The 13091-nt window shown below is 48.9% G+C and overlaps 1 protein-coding gene across 18 annotated transcripts in view; it reads left to right on the plus strand.

Moving 5' to 3' along the window:
- Nucleotides 1–13091, plus strand: part of eys (eyes shut homolog) — a 3376609-nt gene that overhangs the window by 1153014 nt on the left and 2210504 nt on the right. The window lies entirely within an intron of this gene.

The raw sequence follows: 13091 nt of genomic DNA on the forward strand, positions 1-13091 counted from the left end.
AATGGAGCAGTTTTGGGCCAGCTTCTCAATGTCGGTGTCGAGGCCTGGCCACCAGACATAACTCCGGGCCAACATTTTCATTTTGGTCACACCTGGATGCCCGTTGTGCAAGTCTCTCAGTATCAGCCCCTGTCCTTTTTCCGGGACAATCACACACGTCCCCCACAAAAGGATGACGTCTTCCACGCTGAATTCGGACAGCTTGGAGGAAAATGCCCGCAACTCGCCTGGGAGCTGTCTATGCTGCCCACCATACAGGACTATGTGCCGAACCTTTGACAGGACTGGCTCTGTCTGGGTCCACTCACGGATCTGTGATGCCGTGACAGGCAAGGTGTCCATAAAATTTAGGGTTGCAAACACCTCACCGGTCGTGGGGGTCGACATGGGGCCGGTCGATAAAGGCAATCGGCTCAGTGCGTCGGCATTCCCTACCTGGGTTCCTGGTTTGTGCTCCAGAGAATACTCGTATGCAGCGAGCAACAAAGCCCAGTGCTGGATCCGTGCGGAAGCAATGGGTGGTATTGGCTTATCCTCTCTGAAAAATCCCAGCAGAGGCTTATGATCTGTCACGATAGTGAAGTGGCGGCCATACACGTACTGGTGGAAACGTTTCACCGCAAAGACCACCGCCAGGCCCTCCTTCTCGATCTGCGCATACTTTTTTTCCGCTGCAGTCAATGTGCAGGAGGTGAAAGCTATCGGCCGCTCGGCCCCGTTCTCCATCTTGTGGGACAGGACGGCCCCAATACCATACGGGGATGCATCACATGTGACGAGCAAAGGCTTTCCAGGATCATAGTGGGTTAGTAACCCAGATGATGACAATTGTTGTTTTAGCCACCGGAAAGCGGTTTCTTGCGGCTGACCCCAAACCCAGGTGTGATTCTTCTTTAGCAGAAGGTGCAATGTGGCCAGCGTGGTTCCCAGATTGGGCAGGAACTTTCCGTAATAGTTTACGAGGCCGAGAAACGAACGAAGATGCGAAGTGTCAGTTGGGGCGGGGGCCTGTTGAATCACGCGCACCTTCTCTGCGACAGGGTGCAAACCTTTGCGGTCCACCCAATAACCCAGGTAGACTACTTCCTTCGCCTGAAGTAAACGGACTCCAGCCTCCGAAAAGCATCTGAGGACAGCCTTCAAATTTTTCAAATGTTCACGTCGTGTGATCAAAACGTCATCTAAGTAGGCAGCAACACGCGGTAAACCTCTCAAAATGCCCTCCATAACGCTTTGAAAGATAGCGCAGGCAGAGGATACTCCAAAGGGCAAACGTGTATATTCATACAGGCCCCGGTGTGTATTAATCGTTACATATGGCCGGGAGGCAGGGTCCAGCTACAACTGTAGGTAGTCGTGACTCATATCTAATTTTGTGAATGAGAGTCCGCCTCCAAGCTTCGCGTAGAGCTCCTCTATGCGAGGTATTGGGTATCGGCTGAGTCGGGAAGCCGTATTCACTGTAAGTTTATAGTCGCCGCACAAGCGAACTGTGGCATCTGGCTTCATTACAGGTACAATTGGTGCTGCCCAGTCAGCGAAACGGACCGGCCTGATGACACCCAAAGTCTCCAAACGAGTGAGCTCCCCTTCTACCTTCTCGAGCAAGGCGTAAGGCACCGGGCGCGCCCCGGAAATAGCGCGGCGTGGCTCCTGGTTCGACTTGGATACGGGCTACAGCCCCTGTTATTTTCCCCAAACCGGGCTGGAATACATCTGGGTATCGTCCTAGCACCTCAGTCAACCCTCCAGAAACTGTTTGGAGGATGTGCTGCCACTGCAACTGCAAATGGCGCAACCAGTCCCGACCCAACAGGCTGAGCCCATGGCCGCGCACCACAATAAGTGGGAAACGCCTCTCCTGGTGTCCGTAAACAACAGGGGTCATCGTAGTTCCTGCAATGTCCAATGGTTCCCCCGTGTAGGTGGCCAACCTGGCCTGTGTGTCAGTTAAGGTAAGGGTCTGTATACCCTGCTTGATATGGTCGAATGTCCTCTGGGCGATCACGGAGACCGCTGCGCCAATGTCCAACTCCATCTCAAGCTGGTGACTATTGACCCGTACTGTCACTTTAATGGGGGGGGCCACACGGGGAGCTGCCACACAATGCAGCTGCAGGCAGTCGTCCTCCATCGACACGTCCTTGGGAGTAGTCGCCACAGGATCATCCAAATGAAAGGTACGGCCCCTGGGCTGGCCCCAGTTTCGGTCGGAACGACAGCGCCTCTGGCGCCCCCAGGACCGGCGTCTGCGACGGGGTCGGCGCCTACAAGTCTGACACGGACATGGTTCCTCATCCATTGGTTCTGGAGAAGGCTCCTGTTGGAGAGGAATGTCTGACGGCCACTGGCGTCGATCCGGATGTCGCCTCGCCCAAGGTACCGCAGGGGTGCAGGGGGATGCTTTCGGACAGAAGGGGTTGCGTCCCAAGGCATGCACCTCCATTCCCTGTAGCTCCTGCACTCCTCATTCTGCGCTCTCTTGGGACAATACTATTTGAATGGCCTGTTGAAAAGTCAATGTTGGCTCGGCTAACAACTTTCTCTGGGTGGCCGCATTGTTAATACCGCAAACCAAATGGTCACGTAACATTTCTGACAAGGTCTCACCATAGTCACAGTACTCTGCAATCCTGCGTAGCCTGGATAGAAAGCTGGCAAGGGATTCTCCTGGGGTCCTCTCAGCGGTATTAAACCGGTAACGTAGGACTATCGTGGATGGGGTTGGGTTAAAATGTTGCCCCACTAAATTTACAAGTTCATCAAACGTTTTGGTGTCCGGCACAGCTGGGTACGCAAGGCTCCTAATCACCCCAAATGTATGCGGGCCGCAGGCGGTTACCAATATGACCACCTGCCGCTCGTTTTTGGTGATGTTGTTAGCCCGGAAATAGTAATGCATCCGTTGTGCGTACTGGTTCCAGCTTTCCAGCGCAGCATCAAAAACATCCAAACAAGCGAACTGTGGCATCTGGCTTCATTACAGGTACAATTGGTGCTGCCCAGTTAGCGAAATGGACAGGCCTGATGATACCCAAAGTCTCCAAACGAGTGAGCTCCCCTTCTACCTTTCAAGCAAGGCGTAAGGCACCGGGCGCGCCCGGAAATAGCGCGGCGTGGCTCCTGGTTCGACTTGGATATGGGCTATGGCCCCTTTTATTTTCCCCAAACCGGGCTGGAATACATCTGGGTATCGTCCTAGCACCTCAGTCAACCCTCCAGAAACTGTTTGGACGATGTTCGGCCACTGCAACCGCAAATGGCGCAACCAGTCCCGACCCAACAGGCTGGGCCTGCGGCTGCCCAGAGAATACTCGTATGCAGCAAGCAAGAAATAACATTTATTTACAATAACATACATATACAACAGCAGCAGCAACTTCCTTTGCTGCTCACTCCTCACTCCCTGCTGGTTCCAAACTGGCCAGCTTTATTTATGCAGGGAGTCTGCTAATGATATCTCCGCCCCCCTCATTGGGGAAGTTCGTACTCCCAAAGGATTGTGGGATTGTCATTAGTCCCCAGCCAGTGGTAAGCAGGCAGGCTATAACAGTAATGCAGTGTGTGTGTGTGTGGCAGAGACATCTCAACCCATCCGTCCGTGAGGTCAAGCAGCCCTGCCGGCTGATTTGACGCACATTTTTGAAATGCAGACCACACAGGCCCACTGAACGCAGCCCACTCATAAAAGAGCATGTGCTCAGCTGCATACAGTACCCCCTCACGAGCAATGTTTAAAGAACCAGCCATCCACCTTGTGGGTAAGGTGATTTAAGTTGGGTAAAGTCCCAGAAAGCACTTGGCAATTTTCTTTTAAATGTCGGTGGTGTTGTGTTGAGTTCCTGCATTCGGCAGGCACTCTTTCTGCATCCCCACAGGGCTTGCTGATGTGTCGCCACACAGGCTGGAGTGCGGTACGGGGGCACTCCGTGGCGGCGCCTCTGAATCTGCAGCACGGCATGGAGATGGAGCAGTAACCATAGCAGAGGGGGAAAGCTCCATGGGGAGGGAGGAAGAGGAAGGAACCAGCGTTCGAGAGGCCTTTACTTGGTATAGCTACTCTGTGAGCACTCACCCGGGGTGCAATTCAGCGGCCTTGTCGCCCTCGACTTGGTCTTGTGGAGTTCCACGGAACCTCGCGAGACATCGCAATGTGGATCTCACCCTAAATGGGCCTGGTCCAGATCAGAATATTTGAAACGAGCCCTATGGTTCATTTAAATATAGGTTTGTTCAGATTCATCCAGCACTGAGGACTCAACGGCCGCATCTTGGAGACCAGGAATAACGGCACCAATAACGCCATTGGAGACGCCCGGGTAACCGGGGATAATTGTGGAGGAGGTGTTGTAACCTTTTGAAGCACTTCACGATGATAGATGTCAGAGCCACTGGATGATAGTCATTAAGGCACGCTGCTTGACTTTATTTTGGTACAGGGATGATGGTCGTCTTCTTGAAGCAGATAGGGACATCAGATTGTTGTAAAGAGAGGTTGAAGATGTCTGCGAATACCCCAGCCAGCTTCTCCGTGCAAGACCTGAGTGCTCGTCCGGGTACCCTATCTGCGCCAGTGGCTTTCCAAGGGTTGACCTTTGAGAAGGCAGCTCTGACGTCTGCAATAGTGATCTCCGATACAAGTTCATCCGCGGCTTCTGGGGTGGAGGGCTTGCTCTCGCTGACCTCTTGCTCAAAGCGTGCATAGAATGCATTGAGCTCATCAGGGAGGGGTGCATTGGAGCCGTTCATTTTACATGCCTTCATCTTGTAGCCCGTTATGTCTTGCAGACCTTGCCATAGTCGGCGGGGGTCCATGTGGATAGCCTGGGACTCGAGCTTGGTCCGGTACTGTCTTTTGGCATCTTGGATGATCTCCTTAGATCATATCTGACTTTCTTGGATAGGTCACGGTCACCTGACTTGAATGCCTCAGACCTAGACTTCAGCAAGCAGTGGATATCCCTGTTCATCCAGGGTTACCGATTGGGAAACACGCGGATTTGTTTCTTTGGCACACAGTCTTCTACACACTTACTAATGAAGTCAGTTACTGTAGTGACGTACTTGTTCAGGCTGGCCGTAGAATTTTAAATACTGACCAGTCCACTGACTCTAAACAGTTCCGTAGGAGATCATCTGATTCCTCAGACTAATATTGCACAACTTTCTTTGGCAGGTTCTCCAGTTTTTGCTTATGGGCCGGGAGCAGGAGCACAGCCTTGTGGTCAGATTTGCCAAAGTGTGGGCGGGCTATAGAGCAGTAGGCATGTTTGATATTTGTGTAGCAGTGGTCCAGGATGTTTGGGCCTCTGGTGGAACAGGTGACTTGTTGGTGGTAATTTGGTAGTACGCTCTTGAGCTTGGCCTGATTGAAGTCCCCAGCTACAATGAACAAGGCCTCGGGATGTTTCATTTGAAGGCTATTTGTGGTGGTGAATATTTCGTCCAGTGCGATTTTCACATTCACATGGAGTGGGATGTAAGCTGCCGTCAGGATAATGGAGCTGAACTCCCGTGGAAGGTAGTAGGGACGGCATTTTAGCGCCAGGTATTCCAGGTCTGGGGAGCAAAAACTCGCTAGTGGTGCTAAAACTAGGCATCAGGAGGTGTTGATTAGGAGGCAGACCCCACCTCTCCTAGCCTTGCCTGAGGATGCCGTACGGTCCATTCGGTAGATTGAGAAGCCCTCTGGTTGCAGGGCACAGTCCGGTGAAGCAGGAGTGAGCCATATCCCCGTGACTGAGCACACAGCAGTCCCTCAGTTCTCTTTGAAAAGTGAGTCTGGCTTTAAGTTTGTCTTGCTTGTTTTCTGGAGATTGGACATTAGCAAAGGAATAAGCTAGGCAAAGGGGCTTTGGGGCCGTGTTGTTTGACTCTCACCTGCAGGCCAGCACGTTTTCCACGTTTCCTGCAGTGATCTGGGTCACTGTCTGCACGTTATCCCTGTGTCTGCGTGGGTTACCTCAGGGGGCTCCAGAAAGTCCTGAAAGATGTGCTGTTGGGTAATTTGGACAGTCTGAATTCTCCCACCGTGTACCCGAATCGGCGCCGCAATGTGGCGACTAGGGTCTTTTCACAGTAATTTCATTGCAGTGTTAATGGAAGCCTACAATAAAGATTTTTTTTTTAAATTAAGGTTAAGGGGAGATATTGTAGGGAAGTTCAAAATCATGGATGCTTTGATAGAATAGATAAAAGGGAAAGTGTTTCCTGTGACACAAATGTTGGTAACCCAGATTAAGGAAAAGCTGATGCGAAGAAACCATTTTGTTTGAGATAGCGAGTTCTGATCTGGAATGCATTGCCAGTCTAATATGACTCATATTCACCTTATTTCCTAATTCACCCTATTTCCTTCTCTATTATTCTTTCGGCTCTTTCACGATCCTGGTAGCAGTGGCCTAGTTGTGTACTCACTGGACTCGTGATGCAGAGACTCAGCACAGTGCTCTGGAGATTGGGCTTTAAATCCCATCGCAGCAAATAGAGAAATTTGAATTCAGTTTTTAAAAAAATCTGGAATTAACATAAAAAAGATGGCCATGAAACCCTTGTCGCTTGTTGTGAAAACTCATCTGAGCTGAAGCTGACAGCCCACAGGGGTTCGGGCAGCTGAGTTTGTTGCCTGGCCAGCTTGCAGTCCGGAATAATGCCAACAGCGCAGGGTTCAATTCCCTGTTCCGTTTGCAAGAGACATTGGGCCTGCCTCCTCGCCACCCATTGTGAAATCGCAACACAAGACATGGGCAAGCCGCCCTTGACTACTCGAGGATACCACCTGAGAGAGAAAAGGAATGGGTCACTCCGGAAAAAGCCTCGTGCCAGCAACTTCTACACCCTCGATCTCAGCATTCAACATGTTGCCATTTCTGCCTTTACTTCATCTGCTTCAGCAAAATGTTGACATTTGCAGCTAAATGTCATATTGGTTTCCCATCTGTCTGTGTGCATTATTAATCTTAACCCATATTCACAATGGCAGTTCACCGTATTTGTTGGCATTAACACGATTAGGTTCAACCAGTTGTCTGTCAGTCCACACAGCGTTGGGAAATCAGGCATATGGGGGAATACAGACCACTTTTTACAAGACACTGAAATCCATTTCGTAAAATTATATGACTGCCTGTATGGATTTTAACAACCAATTTCAATAAGATTCATGACTTTTCTGACATAATGGAATTGATGGTGGCTGTCAACTTGTGGCAGAGAAGCAAACAGCTACAGTGGATAAGGTCACCTGGCAATGTAGAAAGATTTCTATACACTGGCAGGGAAATAATGTGTTATTTCAATATACCTGAAGCCAGGAGAGACAATGGCGTCCGGTCAGCATCAATGCAACACGCATTGCCGCTGCCTGTGAAGGTTTCTGCAATGCTGCCATATTGCGATTCTTCAGCTAGAGCCTCTTATCCTGTCTGCAACATTGATGGTCAGTGCAGATATCCTTGGGAAAGACCATCGAATGCCAAGAAAAGACAGGCACAGACAGGAAATACCCTCTCTTTACAGCATCAGCTGTCGTATTCACATAAATTTAAAAGGTTTCAAGATTTTGAGTAAATTAATAGGTTAGTGAATAGATTTTTGTTTTAATTTTTCCAATTAATTTAGCGTGGCCAATCCACCTACCTGACACATCTTTGGGTTGTGGGGGTGAGACCCACGCAGACACGGGGAGAATGTGCAAACTCCACAGGGACAGTTACCCAGGGCCGCGATCGAACCCAGGTCCTCGGTGCCTTGAGGCAGCACCGTGCTACCCAGCTTGGTGAATACTTGATTTTGTGGCGGCGGGTCTCCGACTTTTTGGCTCCTGCTTGATTCTCTTCTCTGGTCCGCCACCATGGGCAGCAGGGAAGCACAGCGGTTAGCACTGTGGCTTCACAGCGCCAGGGTCCCGGGTTTGATTCTCGGCTTGGGCCACTGTCTGTGCAGAGTCTGCATGTTCTCCCCGTGTCTGTGTGGGTTTCCTCCAGATGCTCACAAGTCCCGAAAAACGTGCTTTTTGGCGAATTGGACATTCTGAATTCTTCCTATGTATACCCGAACAGGTGCCTTGTGAGGCGGCGAGGGGATTTCCACAGTAACTTCATTGCAGTGTTAATGTCAGCCTACTTGTGACAATAAAGATTATTTTAAAAAAAAATTTTTTTTAAACCATTATGGGCGGATTGGGAGAATTCCGTCTATTTTTCTGTCTCTTAACTATGACAGTAGGCAAAATTCTCCACCTCGCGCCACGGGTAGCGGTGTTCCTGTTGAGGCTGAGAATCTAGAGGTAGTGACAAAAACGGATTTTTGGGGCATTGATCCATTTTCGATGCTCCGGCGCCCCCTGCTGGCATAGCGTCAAGGTTCGCACCCTGCGCCAGTGGGAGGATGCACATGGGTCATTAAGACCCATTTGCCTCCACTTAGCGGGCCGGGCACCATATTCTCCAGGCCTGTGTGATTCTCCAGCCCTCTGGGCCGTGGGTCACACGGGTGAGAATTACTACTGCTCCTAACATAGATCTGCCATGATGGTCCTCGCAGTGGGCCAAGGGGTGACTCTTTAAGGAAGTTACCCCCTTGGTGGGCGTGAGGTGGGCAGGTCTTGCATTGTGCGGGGAGAGGGTGGCCCTCAAATGGACGTCGGAGGTAACTCCCTTAAAAAGTTACCCCCTTGGCCCACCACAAGGTCCACCATGTCAGGTCCATGTCAAGAGCAGTAGCAGTTCCCGCCCATGTGATTCCCGCTCCGAGGACCGCAGAATCACAGTGCATCCAGTATTTCTACAGCTACCACTTTCAATACTTCTTTCGTCACACACAACATTGGCGTTGTGGGATTGATAACTTCCAATTCCATTCATTTCTCCAGTACTGCAATTTCACTGATATAATTATTTTCCTATACTCGCTGGTCCTTGGCACTCGAGTATTGCTGGGAAGTTTTTTTGTATCTTCCTCCGTGAAGAGAGACACAAAGGTTGTAATTTTCATGCTGGTGGGATCTTATGGTTCCGCAGAGGACACAATTCGCCACAGGTTTCCTGAAGTGGGGGGGGGAGGGTACATTCAATGGAAACCCCATTGTTAAGGGCGGGACCAGAAGAACCTGGCACCGGCCAATGGCTGGGTAGAGTGCTGTTTCAGAGGGTCGGTGCAATCTATATGGGCTGAATGATCTCCTCCACTGTAGGAATTCCATGATTTTATGTCTCTTAACGTAGTTTCTGGTGTGATCCTAAAAGACATTCAATTGCTGTATCGTGAAGTATGTTCACCTTACTTACTTTCTCATTTGGTACGATGACACGATTTACCTGTATCTCATGGTTATGACAGATGATGTTCATTTAACAATGTTTTTTTAACATTTTAATGAGGCATTTATGATTTTATAACAAACAATACAAATACAAATGTACATATAGTTCAGTGCATAACACACCCCTCCATCTCCCATTGTTCCCGCCTACTCTAAACACAAAATATCCTAACTCCCCCTACCGCTTACCCCCCATCTTATTAAATCTGCTGACAGTTTAGTTTTACACAAATACATAGAACATACAGTGTAGAAGGAGGCCATTTGGCCCATCAAGTCTGCGCCGACCCTTACTTCCACCCTATCCCCATAACCCAATAACCCATCTCACCTTTTTGGACACTAAGGGCAATTTAGCATGGCCAATCCACCTAACCTGCACGTTTTTGGACTGTGGGAGGAAACCGGAGCACACGGAGGAAACCCACGCAGATACAGGTAGAACGTGCAGACTTTGCACAGATAGTGACCCAACGGGGAATCGAACCTGGGACTTTGGTGCTGTGAAGCCACAGTGCTAGCCATGTGCTACCGTGCTGCTCCAATGAAATCGATAAACTGCTGCCACCTTCGGATGAACCCTGAGAAACCCAGCCATGTAATTAACCCAAACCCCTGATTTTGGGGGCTTCGAGTCCATGCTAATAAAATCCATCTCCAGGCTACCAAGGAGGCAAAGGCCAAAACATCAGCCTCTCTTGCGCCCTGGGCTCCCGGATCTTCCGACACTCCGAAAATCGCCAGCTCTGGTCTCGGCGCCTCCCTTGTTTTAGTACCGTGGGCATGACATCCGCAAACCCTTGCCAGTAGCCCCCAAGCTTCTGGCATGCCCAAAACATATGGACGTGGTTTGGTGGCCCTCCCCCATACCTCACACACTTGTCCTCTTTCCCAAAAAACTTGCCCATCCAGGCCACAGTCAAGTGTGCCCAGTGAACCACCTTGAATTGTATCAGGCTGAGCCTGGCACATGATGAGGACGTCATTTAACAATGTTAATAGCTTGTGTATTTGCAAGTGAGTAATTTCAATATTAATATTTATTTAGAAATTGCTAGCGGTGATCTCAAATGTATGCATTTTGGTTCTTTGTAGATAAAAAGTGCCAGAAAATGGGCAGCACGGTAGCATTGTGGATAGCACAATTGCTTCACAGCTCCAGGGTCCCAGGTTCGATTCCTGCTTGGGTCACTGTCTGTGCGGAGTCTGCACATCCTCCCCGTGTGTGCGTGGGTTTCCTCCGGGTGCTCCGGTTTCCTCCCACAGTCAAAAGGTGTGCAGGTTAGGTGGATTGGCCATGCTAAATTGCCCTTAGTGACCAAAATTGCCCTTAGTGTTGGGTGGGGTTACTGGGTTATGGGGGATAGGGTGGAGATGTTGACCTTGGGTAGGGTGCTCTTTCCAAGAGCCAGTGCAGACTCGATGGGCCGAATGGCCTCCTTCTGCACTGTAAATTCTACGATAATCTATGATAATCTATGAAAAATGGAATTGGATGTTGAATATGGCATTTAGGTCAAATACATTACTTGACAACACGAGGAGATTAAGTGCTATGAAATATGAACTGTGTCTTTGCATCTCGGGAGTGATTTTAACTCAACCTCACCTCTTGAAGCTTGATGCCATAAGATAAGAACAAAGAACAAAGAAAATTACAGCACAGATACAGGCCCTTCGGCCCTCCCAGCCTGCGCCAATCCAGATCCTTTATCTAAACCTGTCTCCTATTTTCCACGGTCTACTTCCCTCTGTTTTCGCCCGTTCATATACCTGTCTAGATGCCTCTTAAATGATGCTATCGTATCCGCCTCTACCACCTCCGCTGGCAAAGCGTTCCAGGCACCCACCACCCTCTCCACCCACGCACATCTCTCTTAAACTTTCCCCTTCTCACCTTGTAATCGTGACCCCTTGTACCTGACACCCCCACTCTTGAAAAAAGCTTGTTGCTATCCACCCTGTCCATACCTCTCATAATTTTGTAGACCTCAATCAGGTCCCTCTTCAACCTCCGTCTTTCCAATGAAAACAATCCTTATCTACTCAACCTTTCTTCATAGCTAGCACCCTCCATACCAGGCAACATCCTGGTGAACCTCCTCTGCACCCTCTCCAAAGCATCCACATCCTTCTGGTAATGTGGCGACCAGAACTGCACGCAGTATTCCAAATGTGGCCTAACCAAAGTCCTATACAACTGTGACATGACCTGCCAACTCTTGTACTCAATACCCCGTCCGATGAAGGCAAGCATGTTGTATGCCTTCTTGGCCACTCTATCAACCTGCGTTGCCACCTTCAGGGTACATGGACCTGAACTCCCAGATCTCTCTGTACATCAATTTTCCCCAGGACCCTTCCATTGACCATATAGTCTGCTCTTGAATTTGATCTTCCAAAATGCATCACCTCGCATTTGCCTGGATTGAACTTGTTCAAATCACCACGCATACCTTCAGTAGAAAATAAAATGGGGCAAATTGATCTGATCAAGTCAATTTCTTGTAGATGTCAAACTGAAGCATTCTCAGGCCAGTGCGAGTATAAATCTCCTGGAATTCTAACTCAACCAAACAACTTAATCTATACCTTATAAGATCAGTTTCCCCAAAGAATGTGTGCAACACGTTCATCTCCTACATCATCTATTCTTGCTGCCTGAGACTGCCAATTCTGCTGAAATCTGAGATGTTATATACTGAAAGGTCAGCTGTTCTTTACCTAGTGTGCTATCAAGTTTTGTGGAGACATTACTTGTAAAATCTTAAGGATGGGGCTATGTTCTGTCAGAAGAGAGGAGAAGCGATGGAGTACAGTCAAGGAGATTCCTGTTTGGTAGTAAATACTGACAAACTACATGCTTCTATCAACAAGTTTAAGGTTGCTACAATGGTTAAAAGGGAAAGAAGCGACTAAAACATCAGTAATGTTCGAAAGAGAATCTCACTCGGGCTTAAAAAAAGTCCTCATGAGACTCATCAAGTGTTGATAATCAAGAATGAATTCCAACACACATCTTGAATGTACGCAGAACAGCTTTTAAATTTAGTCCTGGGTGTTCTGTTGGTCCATGGTAATGCTGGTCATTTACTTCCTCCAGTGTATTGCTGGATGCTCAGCTTTTCTATGATGTGGAGATGCCGGCGTTGGACTGGGGTGAGCACAGTAAGAAGTCTTACAACACCAGGTTAAAGTCCAACAGGTTTGTTTCAAACACGAGCTTTCGGAGCACGGCTCCTTCTTCACCTGAAGAAGGAGCCGTGCTCCGAAAGCTCGTGTTTGAAACAAACCTGTTGGACTTTAACCTGGTGTTGTAAGACTTCCAGCTTTTCTATTGCATTGCTGGGTGTTCAGTTGCTTCATTTTGCTTTGATAAAGAGACATCCAGACTTGAAACATTAGCTCCCTTCTCTCTCCACAGATGCTGTCAGGCCCATTGAGATTGTCCAGCATTTCTGGTTTTGTTTCAGATTCCAGCATCCTCAGTATCCTCCACTGTATGGCTGGGTGTTCGGCTCCTCCATTTTATTACTGAGTGTTCTGTGGCTTCCTTCATTTTCTTTCACTTTATCCCTCACTTCTTTCCTCTCCCTTTAATTGCTCTTCTAAAGATGCATCACATTTGAGGTATCTTGTGGGGAAACTATTGAAATTTAAGGAGCAGATTTAGTGTAAGAAGGCTGGTGGTGTTTGTGTTAAATCCCTAATTCTTAGACATAGATCAGCATGAACTTTCCCTATTCCCCATTGATGTGGCTCAATTTAA

Source organism: Scyliorhinus canicula, chromosome 6 (assembly GCF_902713615.1).
Source record: "Scyliorhinus canicula chromosome 6, sScyCan1.1, whole genome shotgun sequence".
Classification (NCBI taxonomy): Eukaryota; Metazoa; Chordata; class Chondrichthyes; order Carcharhiniformes; family Scyliorhinidae; genus Scyliorhinus; species Scyliorhinus canicula.